Consider the following 12850-nt stretch of genomic DNA (forward strand, 5'->3'; position numbering starts at 1 on the left):
GAGGGGCCGAGGCCTCAAGGGGGACCATGCACCGCTTGTGCACAAGAGAGGGCAGCAGGGCCTGGCCGCTCAGTCGTGATGACCTTCTGGGTGGGGATCTGCCCCTTCCCGTGCAGCTCGGGGAGGAGTGCGGGCGGGCCCTGGCCTCCTTGGCCAGCCTGCTCACTCACTCACTCCGCCACCTCTGCCGTGAGAACCGCTGTGGCAGCCCAGCCATTGCCCACACGAGTCCCTCCCACTCCTGCCTCTGCCCCACTGACTCCTTCCAGACGGCTGCTCGAGCCGCTTCTCGGTGGTCCGGGCCATGCCTCCTGATGGGCACAGCACGGAGCGCCCAGCCTCCAGGCCCTAGGCGGAGCTCCTCGAGGGCGGGAGCCTGCACCGCTGCTTCCATCCCGCACACAGTTCCTGCCACCGCCCGTTACCGCCACATGTGGGCACCCGGGCGCCTTCGAGGCCCTCGCACGCGGAGACTGTAGTTTACCTCTCGGTGCCCCCAGTGCCGGGAGGCATGCTCACAACACTGACTCAAGAACACACCAGCTTCAATGGCATCCATCACACTTGGTATCAAAACCCAAAATGGGATCCAGGGATGCAGCCTCCTTTCCCACGTGCAGCCTCCTTATCTCCCCCCGCCAGGCCCAGCACACTCGCGTCCGGCCTCTGTGCGGCCCTCCTGCCCGCGTGCCTGCCTGGACGTGCAGTTCTCACGCCCTCATCCGTCGTCTCTTGCCAAATGCCACCTTCTCTTCTCAGAGAGGACTTTCCTGATCACGCTGTCTAGAAAACAGCTTTCCTCATCCCACGACCCCTGTCCGCTTTGTCTTCCTAGCACTTATTACCAGCTGGCTGTCATTACGTTATCTCACGCTGCAGGACAGTACACGACGCTACACATGTTTAGATTTTTTTTTTATTGTGTGTGACTGACCCGCACAAGACTGCAAGCTCCAGGTGAGCCAGGACCTCGCTTTATTCCCAGCTTGTCCTTGGTGCCCACAGCAGTGCCAGAACGTTGCAGGCACTCACTGTTTGCTGAATGAATGGGTGGGGAAATGCATGAGCAGATGAACATTCCTTGGTAAAGTAAGGACCATTGTGCATGAGAATGTGATGGGTAGTCAACCACGGCATGATATGAGGCTTCATTTTAAAGAACCAAAGAGCACCAGAACTATAAAGGTCCTTGAAAGTCAGTCAGCCCCCAACTGTACAGAGTAGGAAACTGAGGCCCAGGGAGGGAGAATGAATGCAGTGAACACTCACGAAGTCAGTGTCTTTGACTTCTAACCAACCGTCAGCTCTTCCCAAAACAGGGTCTGACGGGACGATTCATCTGAACAGATTCTGAGCTATGAATTTTCTACCAGTTTTGCATTCCATTAAGTTGTATGAGGATGAAAAACAAAACAAACACGAGAACAAGGCCAGCAGCGTCAAATTTCACCTCCTCACACCTTCAGGTGTCTTAAGAGGCATGAATGGAAAGCAAGCTTCTCTACCAATGTTGTCCAGACGCCCTTCAGTCACCTAAGACCTGCACAAACACTGGGACATTGCTTCTGCATTCTTCCCGACCTTTGTGTGCTAGGCGGGACCCTGCAGGACTGTCTGCATTTGGAATAGAGGAAATCCAAGCCTGTGCCCAAAGCTAAGCTGGGGCTCTGGGCCTCTGTTCACCCTTCTCCCTGGACACCTGTGGAGTCTGACTGCAGCCACTTTAGATGGACAGGACCCACTGGAAAAGTGTCCTGCTCATCGGACATCAGCCATTCCAGATGTTCCTTTAAAAAAAAAATTCTCCAGGGGCTTCTAAGAAAGTCCCAGCCAGTCAGAAGCCTTCTTTCCCAGCTGGCCCTCCAGAGTGACTGCCCCCTTACTCTCCGTGTAAGATTGTGTTTGACAGCAATGGAAACCAACGGTTCAACACCAATCATTTCTTGGCAGAACAGACTGGCATGAGACTTGTCCCAAAACAAAATAAGCCCTTCAGGGAAGTATATTTCAAGCTGGGCTCGCGTTCCCAAGCCTCTGAGATGCTTACATGGCTGACACAGGAGCCGAGGGCGGCTGAGCTCCAGCAGAGCCAACAATGATCGGCAGTAATAGGACAGCGACAAGGGGACACTCAGGGCCGGGTGTGTTCCTGAAGGGCTCAGACAAGGGTAACTGGACATGCTGCAGACCTCCTCCTGGGGAGAGGCTGTCTACACTGCAGCCTGCTCTTCTCAAATGGCCTCCTTGGTGATTTCAGTCCTGGAGGAGGGGTGTGGAGGTCAGAATAGCACCCCTTCCTTTCCCTCCACTTCTTTTTACTTCCCAATGCCTCCACAATTCTTTCTCACCACCACCGCCTTTCCCACGGCTCTATGTGCCACTTGGGGGAGCTGTGTGGACCTTCTGTCACCAGAGAGCATGCCATGTCATCTGTGTCTGGAAACTTGTTCCATCATACGGCTCTGATCGTCTGCATCCTAAGTTGCTATAAAGCCTTGCTTTCTAGGCTTGGTTCCAGTGCGGGCCCATAGCATGGCTCAAACATCAAAGGTGGAAAAGGCCCCAGGGACATCATGGTTCTCGGCGCCCTGGGGGTAACCAGGCCACTTTTGCGCTGCATCTTCTGAATGCCCACCAGAAGGCGCCCGAGACTTCCGGAGGCAGGCCGCGGCCGGGGCCTCAAGGCCAGCAGGTGGCGCTGTTGCCTCATCCACAAGCAGGGAGAGCGGTCCCAGCTGGGCGCGAGGGCAGCGTCCCCGTGGCGAGCAGGTCGCGCCCCTGCGGGCGGAGGGCGATCCCAAAGGAGATGACGCCGCGGCCCCGCGAAACGTGGCTTCCCCGCCCCAGAAGCACAGCCAGGCCCCAGCTAGCCTGACTCGATGGAAAGCTCCAGGTAGGAACTGGTTTCTCGGTTTGGGGTTCTGGCTGCGCAGCTGCTTTGCCGGGAGGCCTGGAAGGAAGTCCATTCATTCTCTCTCCCCGCAGCTTCTTCGACCTTTCATGTGTTCGCCCAACATAAATTAAAGCCATACTGTGGGACCAGGTGGGCTCAGGACTTAGGAATGAAAAGGACAAGCCCTGTGCTAGACGGCGTCTTGGTGGGCAGGATGGGGAGGGGCGTGGGGAGATTCTAGACGGTCTGCAAGCTGATGTGGGCAGAGGGGCAGCCAGGGCAGAGGCGGCCAAGGCAGCCTGCAGGCTGAGCGGGCGCGTGTGAGTGACAGGTGGCAGGAGAGGAGCCGGGTGAGGACGAGGAACCAGACGGGGGCTTCAGGCTGGGTCCAGATGTCCCTCCCCGGGTGTCAGGGTCCACATGCTCTGGGCAAGGGAGAATCGCTGAGAGCATGATTTATTTACAGGTGCATGAACCTGCACTCACTAGTTGATAAATAAGTAATCCCCAGGGTGAAGGAGAAGGGGGAGACACCCTCACAAGGTCCACCCTCTGCTGGGTTTACCTGGACCCAGAGCCCTCTCCAGGCACTGTTCTCTCTGCTTCCAACCCGACCAAGAAATACAATAGACTCAGTAGGTTGTGGACTTGTCAGGATCTAAAACTGAAGAGCCACCGTCTATTTATTTAGCAAGATAAATATGCACATTCATTATTTATGCAGGATAATAAGTAAAGAATTTATAAAGCCACATATTGTCATTTATTCATCAAAACAAAGGTGCAGACCCACATTTTATAGATAAGAAACGTGAGACTCAGGTCACAGAGTTCATAAATGGTGGCACTGGCACTCCCGTCCGGGCTTTCCGATCCCTCCTCACCAGGGTCCTTATGGAATTGACCACCCAGCTGGGGAAGTGAAGTCTGGCGTCTCTGGTACCCAGAGATATCGGATCCCTGGTTTCAGTTTTCATTCTAAACCCCCTTTCCATCCAATATGAGCACCAGCTGGTCCCCAGCACTGAGGATCGCACTGCACCATGAGTTCTGGAGAGACTGGAGGCATTTTCAAGTGTCCCACTGTATGGGGCACCGTGGCCAGGGCAGTAGTCAGGTGGGCCGTACAAAGCTTTGTTGGCATCCAGGACAGTGTTGGAGGGAGGGCCATCCATGAGTGTCTGTGATTTTGTGGACCCAGACACTTGGTCTCCAAACAGAAAACAGGCCTGAAATTTCATTTTCTTTTTTTTTTTTTTTACATCTTTATTGGAGTATAATTGCTTTACAATGGTGTGTTAGTTTCTGCTTTATAACAAAATGAATCAGTTCTACATATACACATGTTCCCGTATCTCTTCCCTCTTGTGTCTCCCTCCCTCCCACCCTCCCTATCCCACCCCTCCAGGCGGTCACAAAGCACCGAGCTGATCTCCCTGTGCTATGCGGCTGCTTCCCACTAGCTATCTACCTTACGTTTGGTAGTGTATATATGTCCATGCCTCTCTCTCGCTTTGTCACAGCTTACCCTTCCCCCTCCCTGTATCCTCAAGTCCATTATCCACAGTAGGTCTGTGTCTTTATTCCTGTCTTACCCCTAGGTTCTTTACGACATTTTTTTTTTCTTAAATTCCATATATATGTGTTAGCATGCGGTATTTGTCTTTCTCTTTCTGACTTACTTCACTCTGTATGACAGACTTTAGGTCCATCCACCTCATTACAAATAGCTCAATTTGGGACCTAATGAAATTTCATTTTTTGAAGTTTCTGCTACAGAGATCCCTTGCCAGTGTATTGAAATTAATAGAGAAAATGTTTTTAATCAACTAAGTGCACTGAGTGCTGTGTAAAGATCCCGGAAGGAATAAAGCCCACCAGTGAGGCAGAGAGAAGTGGAATTCTAGCAAAGACAAGTGAAGGACCCCATACTCAACATCACTGGAAGGAAGCTAAACCCTGCAAGAGGACAGTGATGGGGGCAGACCGTAAAAAAAAAAAAAAAGCAGTTAACAAATGACATGAAATGGTCCATAAAATAACATGTAAATTAACATCAGATTTCCAAGAATCTTTGGGTTGAGCACTTAAAAGACCACCTCTCCGAAGCTCACAATCTGGGATGACAGTACTGCACCCCATAGAGGGCAAACAACTTGCTCTCATAGAAATAGCTGCTGTCAGCTTGGGCTCACAGCAGGTCCGGCCCTGGTTTCGGTGCTCTGTATGAATTAACTCATTTAATCCTCCCAAAGAGGGCCTGGAGGACGGGGGTTTCCCCCATATTTTCAGATGGCGAAATGGAAGCTTGGGAAGGTTAAGTAACTTGCCAGCTCATCTAGTCATAAGTGGCAGAGCTGGGATTCACATCCACGTGGTCCAGCTCCTAGCCCATCCTCACAATCACGTTGCTTTGTCACTGGGTCCAAGAACCAGGGCAAATCAGTAGCAGAACCAACGAAGCTCTGATACTCCACTCCTAGATCCTGTTCTCTCCACCGTGGCACTCTTCCCTGGTCCTGCAGCCCCTCTGTCCGGGATGCTCTTCACCCAGCTCCCCAAGGGCCTGCTCCCTCAATTCCTTCTCTGACCACCCCAGATAAAGCAGCTACACCCTCCCATCCTGCGCACCCCAGCACACCCGACACCCTTGGCTCTGCAGTTACCACCACCTACTTGTGCTTCATGTGTCTTCTCCCCTAAAACGCATCATCTGAAGGCAGTGTCTGTTGTTCTCAGGGCCGCAGCCCCGGTGCCCGGCACACAGGAGCGTTCAGTAACCAGTCAATGAATAAACAAATGAGCAAGTTGTAGATAAATTCCCAGGCCCGAAGCGGAGAACTCGGGTGCTCCGTGCCCCATGCTGAGGTCGCCCTTGGCTCCTTGTGTCTGAGATGCTACCCACACGCCCAAACCAGGCCAGATGCTGCCTCCTCTGGAAACCTGAATCCTTCCACCATCTGAGCTACCGGTGAGACTCATTCCTCGAGGTTTACTCTCACATCTCCACGAATCTTCTCTTCAACTGTGGGTACGTCTGAAAGGGAGAACGTAATACGTCAATGAATTATCAGCCGTGGACACTCCTGAATATACTAAGATAGTACGTAAACAACATTTTATATATAACAGATCCAAACTAAAATCTAGCTAGCCTGGATGCAGCCCTTAGAGCGCACCCATCACAGTGCCAGCCGCTTTACACGCTGCACGGGGTGCCAGCTGTTTCTGGCTCTCAGCTTTCCTGGCACCCGTGGGGACTGCACTTCCCAGAACCTTTGTGGGTGGGTAGGTGGCATCGTGTGACTGGTCCTAGCCCATCCGATGTAGGTGGGCCTGTTACCCATTTAAAATGCTAACGAGAGACGCTTGGGAGCTCTCTTTCCCTTTTGGTTCAGCCACCCGGCAACCTCAGCCTGAGGCCCTGAGTGACGATGTGGAGCAGGGGCCCCATGTCCCCAGTCTCTGCACAGCACTCTTTGGGGGTGGTCTGTGCTGTCATCGTTGTGCAGATAAAGAACAGGCTCTGAGTTATTAAACGATTTTCCTGAGATGACACATCTAATAAGTGACAGAGGCAAGAATGGAACTCAGGTGTGTCTGATGCTCAAACACATAACTTTCACCTGCTTTTACTCTCGCTTCCAAATCTTTATTAAATACACAAGGAATAGGACAATGGGAATACCAGCTATTCCCTGGAAAACAGAAGCTTTGTCAGGGCACCACGGCTCTGGGAAGTCAGGAGGGCACTGGGGGCCTGGGAATCCAGGGAAGCCCTCGTGTTTAGTTTTTAAAGAGTGAGGATACAAATGCATTCTCACCAATACTGAGGCTCTTTAAGAGGAAGGGGGTGGAGGGGCTTCCCTGGTGGCGCAGTGGTTGAGAGTCCGCCTGCCAATGCAGGGGACGCGGGTTCGTGCCCCGGTCCGGGAGGTTCCCACATGCCGCAGAGCGGCTGGGCCCGTGAGCCGTGGCCGCTGAGCCTGCACGTCCGGAGCCTGTGCTCCACAACGGGAGAGGCCACAGCAGTGAGAGGCCCGCGTACCGCAAAAAAAAAAAAAGAAAAGAAAAAAAAAGAGGAAGGGGTGGGGAATCAGACACGGAAAAGAAGCCACTATAAATACTGTGACCAACGGAATTCCTGTGGCCTGATGGCTTTGACAATAACCCCCTGGCTAGGTGTAATCACACCTCCTCACCACACGAGATTAGCTAATACGGGTGAAGCACTTGGAGTGCTTCTAAAGGAAGCAAAATACTGTCATTGTTAGTATGACTCTGTCAGATGCCTCCCTCTTGAGATTCTCAGCGGATTCGCTCTGTGCAGTTCGGCTGCTTCTTGAATCGCTGCTTCCAGAACCAGGAACAAGTTTCTCCGGATCAGATGGGCTTCCCTGCTACTTCTTTGGAAGATGTGTTAAAATGAAGGTCCTGGGGCCCCAGGAGCAGGTGGAGACCAGCAGGGGGAGGAGTCAATAAAAGGGGAGAAAGAGAAAGAAGGGACAGTAACAGCATCTCAACTCTCTCTTCTTCCGATTAAGGCCTTTGCCGAAGGACCGCATTTGTTTAGAAGAGCAAATGAGGTGTAATTTGTTACTGAAAGCGGAGCTTGAAGCTCTCACTATAAATAGCATATAATAAGCAAAATCCTTGCTAGCTCAGAGAAAAAAAAGGGACCCTAAAAAGAAAAAGAACACTGATGCATAGAACAGACCGTTATAAAAATGGGAGAGGAGAGACCTTCAAATTGGTGGAAGAGTAAGAGGTGGAGATCACCTTCCTCCCCACAGATACATCAGAAATACATCTACACGTGGAACACCTCCTACAGAACACCCACTGAACGCTGGCAGAAGACCTCAGACCTCCCAAAAGGCAAGAAACTCCCCACAACTTGATGTATGCTGCATCGGTGGAATACCTGAATAGACAACGAGTCATTCCAAAATTGAGGCAGGGGACTTTGGGACCAACGATATATATATATATATATTTTTTTCCCCTTTTTCTCTTTTTGTGAGTGTGTATGTGTATGCTTCTGTGTGTGATTTTGTCTGTATACCTTTGCTTTTACCATTTGTCCTAGGGTTCTGTCTGTCCATTTTTGTTTTTTTTTCATTACTTTTTACTTTTTTTATTTTTAATAATAATTATTTTTCTTTTCTTTCTTTCTTTCTTCTTCCTTCCTTTCCTTCCTTGCTTCCTTCCTTTTTTCTTTCTTTCTTTCTTTTCTTTCTGCCTTTTCTTCTGAGCCATGTAGCTGACAGGGTCTTGGTGCTCCAGCCAGGTGTCAGGCCTGTGCCTCTGAGGTAGGAGAGCCAAGTTCAGGACACTGGTTCACCAGAGACCTCCCAGGTCCACGTAATATCAAATGGCGAAAGCTTTCCCAGAGATCTCCATCTCAACTCTAAGACCCAGCTCCACTCAATGACCCACAAGCTACAGTGCAGGACACCCCATGCCAAACAACTAGCAAGACAGGAACACAACCCCACCCATTAGCAGAGAGGCTGCCTAAAATCATAATAAAGTCACAGACACCCCAAAACACACCACCGGACACAGTCCTGCCCACCAGAAAGACAAGATCCAGCCTCATCCACCAGAACACAGGCACTAGTCCCCTCCACCAGGAAGCCTACACAACCCACTGAACCAACCATAGCCACTGGGGGCAGACACCAAAAACAATGGCAACGATGAACCTGCAGCCTGAAACTACAAAGCCTCCAGTCTTTGATGGAGACCCCAAACACAGTAAGTTAAGCAAAATGAGAAGGCAGAGAAACACACAGCAGATGAAGGAGCAAGGTAAAAACCCACCAGACCAAACAAATGAAGAGGAAATAGGCAGTCTACCTGAAAAAGAATTCAGGGTAATGATAGTAAAGATGATCCAAAATCTTGGAAATAGAATGGAGAAAATACAAGAAACATTTAACAAGGACCCAGAAGAACTAAAGATGAAACAAACAATGATGAACAACACAATAAATGAAATTAAAAATTCTCTAGAAGGAATCATTAGCAGAATAACTGAGGCAGAAAAATGGATAAGTGACCTGGAAGATAAAATAGTGGAAATAACTGCTGCAGAGCAGAATAAAGAAAAAAGAATGAAAAGAATTAAAGACAGTCTCAGAGACCTCTGGGACAACATTAAACACACTAACATTTGAATTATAGGGGTCCCAGAAGAAGAGAAAAAGAAAGGGACAGAGAAAATATTGAAGAGATTATAGTTGAAAACTTCCCTAATATGGAAAAGGAAATAGTCAAGTCAAGTCCAGGAAATACAGAGAGTCCCATACAGGATAAATCCAAAGAGAAACATGCCAAGACACATATTATCAAACTATCAAAAATTAAATACACAGAAAAAATATTAAAAGCAGCAAGGGAAAAACAACAAATAAAATACAAGGGAATCCCCATAAGGTTAACAGCTGATCTTTCAGCAGAAACTCTGCAGGGCAGACGGGAGTGGCAGGACATTTTTAAAGTGATGAAAGGGAAAAACCTACAACAAGGATTACTCTACCCAGCAAGGACCTCATTCAGATTTGATGGAGAAATTAAAAGCTTTACAGACAAGCAAAAGTAAGAGAATTCAGCACCAGCAAACCAGCTTTACAACAAATGCTAAAGGAACTTCTCTAGGCAGGAAACACAAGAGAAGGAAAAGACCCACAATAACAAACCCAAAACAATTAAGAAAATGGTAATAGCAACGTACATATCAATAATTACCTTAAATGTAAATGGACTAAATGCTCCAACCAAAAGACATAGACTGGCTGAATGGATTCAAAAACAAGACCTGTATATATGCTGTCTACAAGAGGCCCACTTCAGACCTCAGGACACATACAGACTGAAAGTGAGGGGATGGAAAAAGATATTCCATGGAAATGGAAATCAAAAGAAAGCTGGAGTAGCAATTCTCATATCAGACAAAATAGACTCTAAAATAAAGACTAAAAAAAAAAAAAAAAAAAAAAAAGGAAAAAAAAAAAAAATAAAATAAAGACTATTACAACAGACAAAGAAGGACACTATATAATGATCAAGGGATCAATTCAAGAAGATCTAATAATTGTAAATATTTATGAACCAACAGAAGAGCACCTCAATACATAAGGCAAATGCTAACAGCCATAAAAGGGGAAATTGACAGTAACAGAATCATAGTAGGGGACTTTAACACCCCACTTTCACCAATGGACAGATCGTCCAAAATGAAAATAAATAAGGAAACACAAACTTTAAATGATACATTAAACAAGATGGACTTAATTGATATTTATAGGACATTCCATCCAAAAACAACAGAATACACCTTCTTCTCAAGTGCTCATGGAACATTCTCCAGGATAGATCATATCTTGGGTCACAAATCAAGCCTTGGTAAATTTAAGAAAATTGAAATCGTATCAAGTATCTTTTCCAACCATAATGCTATGAGACTAGATATCAATTACAAGAAAAAAATTGTAAAAAAAAAAAAACACATGGAGGCTAAACAATACACTACTTAATAGCCAAGACATCACTGAAGAAATCAAAGAGGAAATAAAAAAATACCTAGAAACAAATGACAGTGAAAACACGATGACCCAAAACCTATGGGATGCACCAAAAACAGTTCTTGCAGGGAAGTTTATAGCAATACAATCCTACCTCAAGAAACAAGAAACATCTGAAATAAACAACCTAACCTTACAACCTAAAGTAATTAGAGAAAGAAGAACAAAAAATCCCCAAAGTTAGCAGAAGGAAAGAAATCATAAAGATCAGATCAGAAATAAATGAAAAAGAAATGAAGGAAACAATAGCAAAGATCAATAAAACTAAAAGCCGGTTCTTTGAGAAGATAAACAAAATTGATAAACCATTATCCAGACTCATCAAGAAAAAAAGGGAGAAGACTCAAATCAATAGAATTAGAAATGAAAAAGGAGAAGTAACAACTGACACTGGAGATACAAATGATCATGAGAGATTACTACAAGCAACTATATGCCAATAAAATGGACAAGCTGGAAGAAATGGACAAATTCTTAGAAAAGCACAACCTTCCAAGACTGAACCAGGAAGAAATAGAAAGTATAAACAAACCAATCACAAGCACTGAAATTGAGACTGTGATTAAAAATCTTCCAACAAACAAAAGCCCAGGACCAGATGGCTTCACAGACGAATTCTCTCAAACATTTAGAGAAGAGTTAACACTTATCCTTCTCAAACTCTGCCACAATATAGCAGAGGGAGGAACACTCCCAAACTCATTCTATGAGGCCACCATCACCCTGATATCAAAACCAGATAAAGATGTCACAAAGAAAGAAAACTACAGGCCAATATCACTGATGAACATAGATGCAAAAATCTTCAACAAAATACTAGCAAACAGAATCCAACAGCACTTTAAAAGGATCATACACGTGGGGTTTATGATCAAGTGGGGTTTATCCCAGGGATGCAAGGATTCTTCAGTATACACAAATCAATCAATGTGATACACTATATTAACAAACGGAAGGATAAAAACCATATGATCATCTCAATAGATGCAGAAAAAGCTTTCAACAAAATTCAACACCCATTTATGATAAAAAATCCCTCCAGAAAGTAGGCATAGAGGGAACTTACCTCAACATAATAAAGGGCATATATGACAAACCCACAGCCAACATCATTCTCAATGGTGAAAAACTGAAACCATTTCCACTAAGATCAGGAACATGACAAGGTTGCCCACTCTCACCACTATTATTCAACATAGTTTTGGAAGTTTTAGCCACAGCAATTAGAGAAGAAAAAGAAACAAAAGGAATCCAAATAGGAAAAGAAGAAGTAAAGCTGTCACTGTTTGCAGATGACATGATACTATACATAGAGAATCCTACAGATGTTCCCAGAAAACTACTAGAGCTAATCAATGAATTTGGTAAAGTAGCAGGATACAAAATTAATGCACAGAAATCTCTTGCATTCCTATATACTAATGATGAAAAATCTGAAAGAGAAATTAAGAAAACACTCCCATTTACCACTGCAACAAAAAGAATAAAATACCTGTGAATAAACCTACCTAGGGAGACAAAAGACCTGTATGCAGAAAACTATAAGACACTGATGAAAGAAATTAAAGATGATACAAACAGATGGAAAGATATACCACATTCTTGGACTAGAAGAATCAACATTGTGAAAATGACTATACTACCCAAAGCAATCTACAGATTCAATACAATCCCTATCAAATACCAATGGCATTTTTCACAGAACTAGAACAAAAAATTTCACAATTTGTATGGAAACACAAAAGACCCCGAATAGCCAAAGCAATCTTGAGAAAGAAAAACAGGGCTGGAGGAATCAGGCTCCTGGACTTCAGACTACACTACAAAGCTACAGTCATCAAGACAGTATGGTACTGGCACAAAAACAGAAAGATAGATCAATGGAACAGGATAGAAAGCCCAGAGATAAACCCACACACATATGGTCACCTTATTTTTGATAAAAGAGGCAAGAATATACAATGGAGAAAAGACAGCCTCTTCAATAAGTGGTGCTGGGAAAACTGGACAGCTACATGTAAAAGAATGAAATTAGAACACTCCCTAACACCATATGCAAAAATAAACTCAAAATACATTAAAGACCTAAATGTAAGGCCAGACACTATAAAACTCTTGGAGGAAAACATAGGCAGAGCACTCTATGACATAAGTCATAGTAAGATCCTTTTTGACCCACCTCCTAGAGAAATGGAAATAAAAACAAAAATAAACAAGTGGGACCTAATGAAACTTAAAAGCTTTTGCACAGCAAAGGAAACCATAAACAAGATGAAAAGACCACTCTCAGAATGGGAGAAAATATTTACAAATGAAGCAACTGACAAAGGATTAATCTCCAAAATATACAAGAAGCTCATGCAGCTCA

At 46.0% G+C, this 12850-nt stretch overlaps 1 protein-coding gene across 1 annotated transcript in view; it reads left to right on the forward strand.

Moving 5' to 3' along the window:
- The window catches only part of SNX19 (sorting nexin 19), a 77363-nt gene that overhangs the window by 48603 nt on the left and 15910 nt on the right, over positions 1 to 12850 (forward strand). The window contains exon 12 of the transcript XR_003429970.1: positions 1320 to 2893. The gene's annotated coding sequence lies outside the window, so the exon portion shown is untranslated. The remainder of the gene's footprint in view (positions 1 to 1319; positions 2894 to 12850) is intronic.

The sequence above is a fragment of the Aethalodelphis obliquidens genome, unplaced genomic scaffold, assembly GCF_003676395.1.
Source record: "Aethalodelphis obliquidens isolate GAN/ISIS:26980383/991018 unplaced genomic scaffold, ASM367639v1 scaffold82, whole genome shotgun sequence".
In the NCBI taxonomy this organism is placed as follows: domain Eukaryota; kingdom Metazoa; phylum Chordata; class Mammalia; order Artiodactyla; family Delphinidae; genus Aethalodelphis; species Aethalodelphis obliquidens.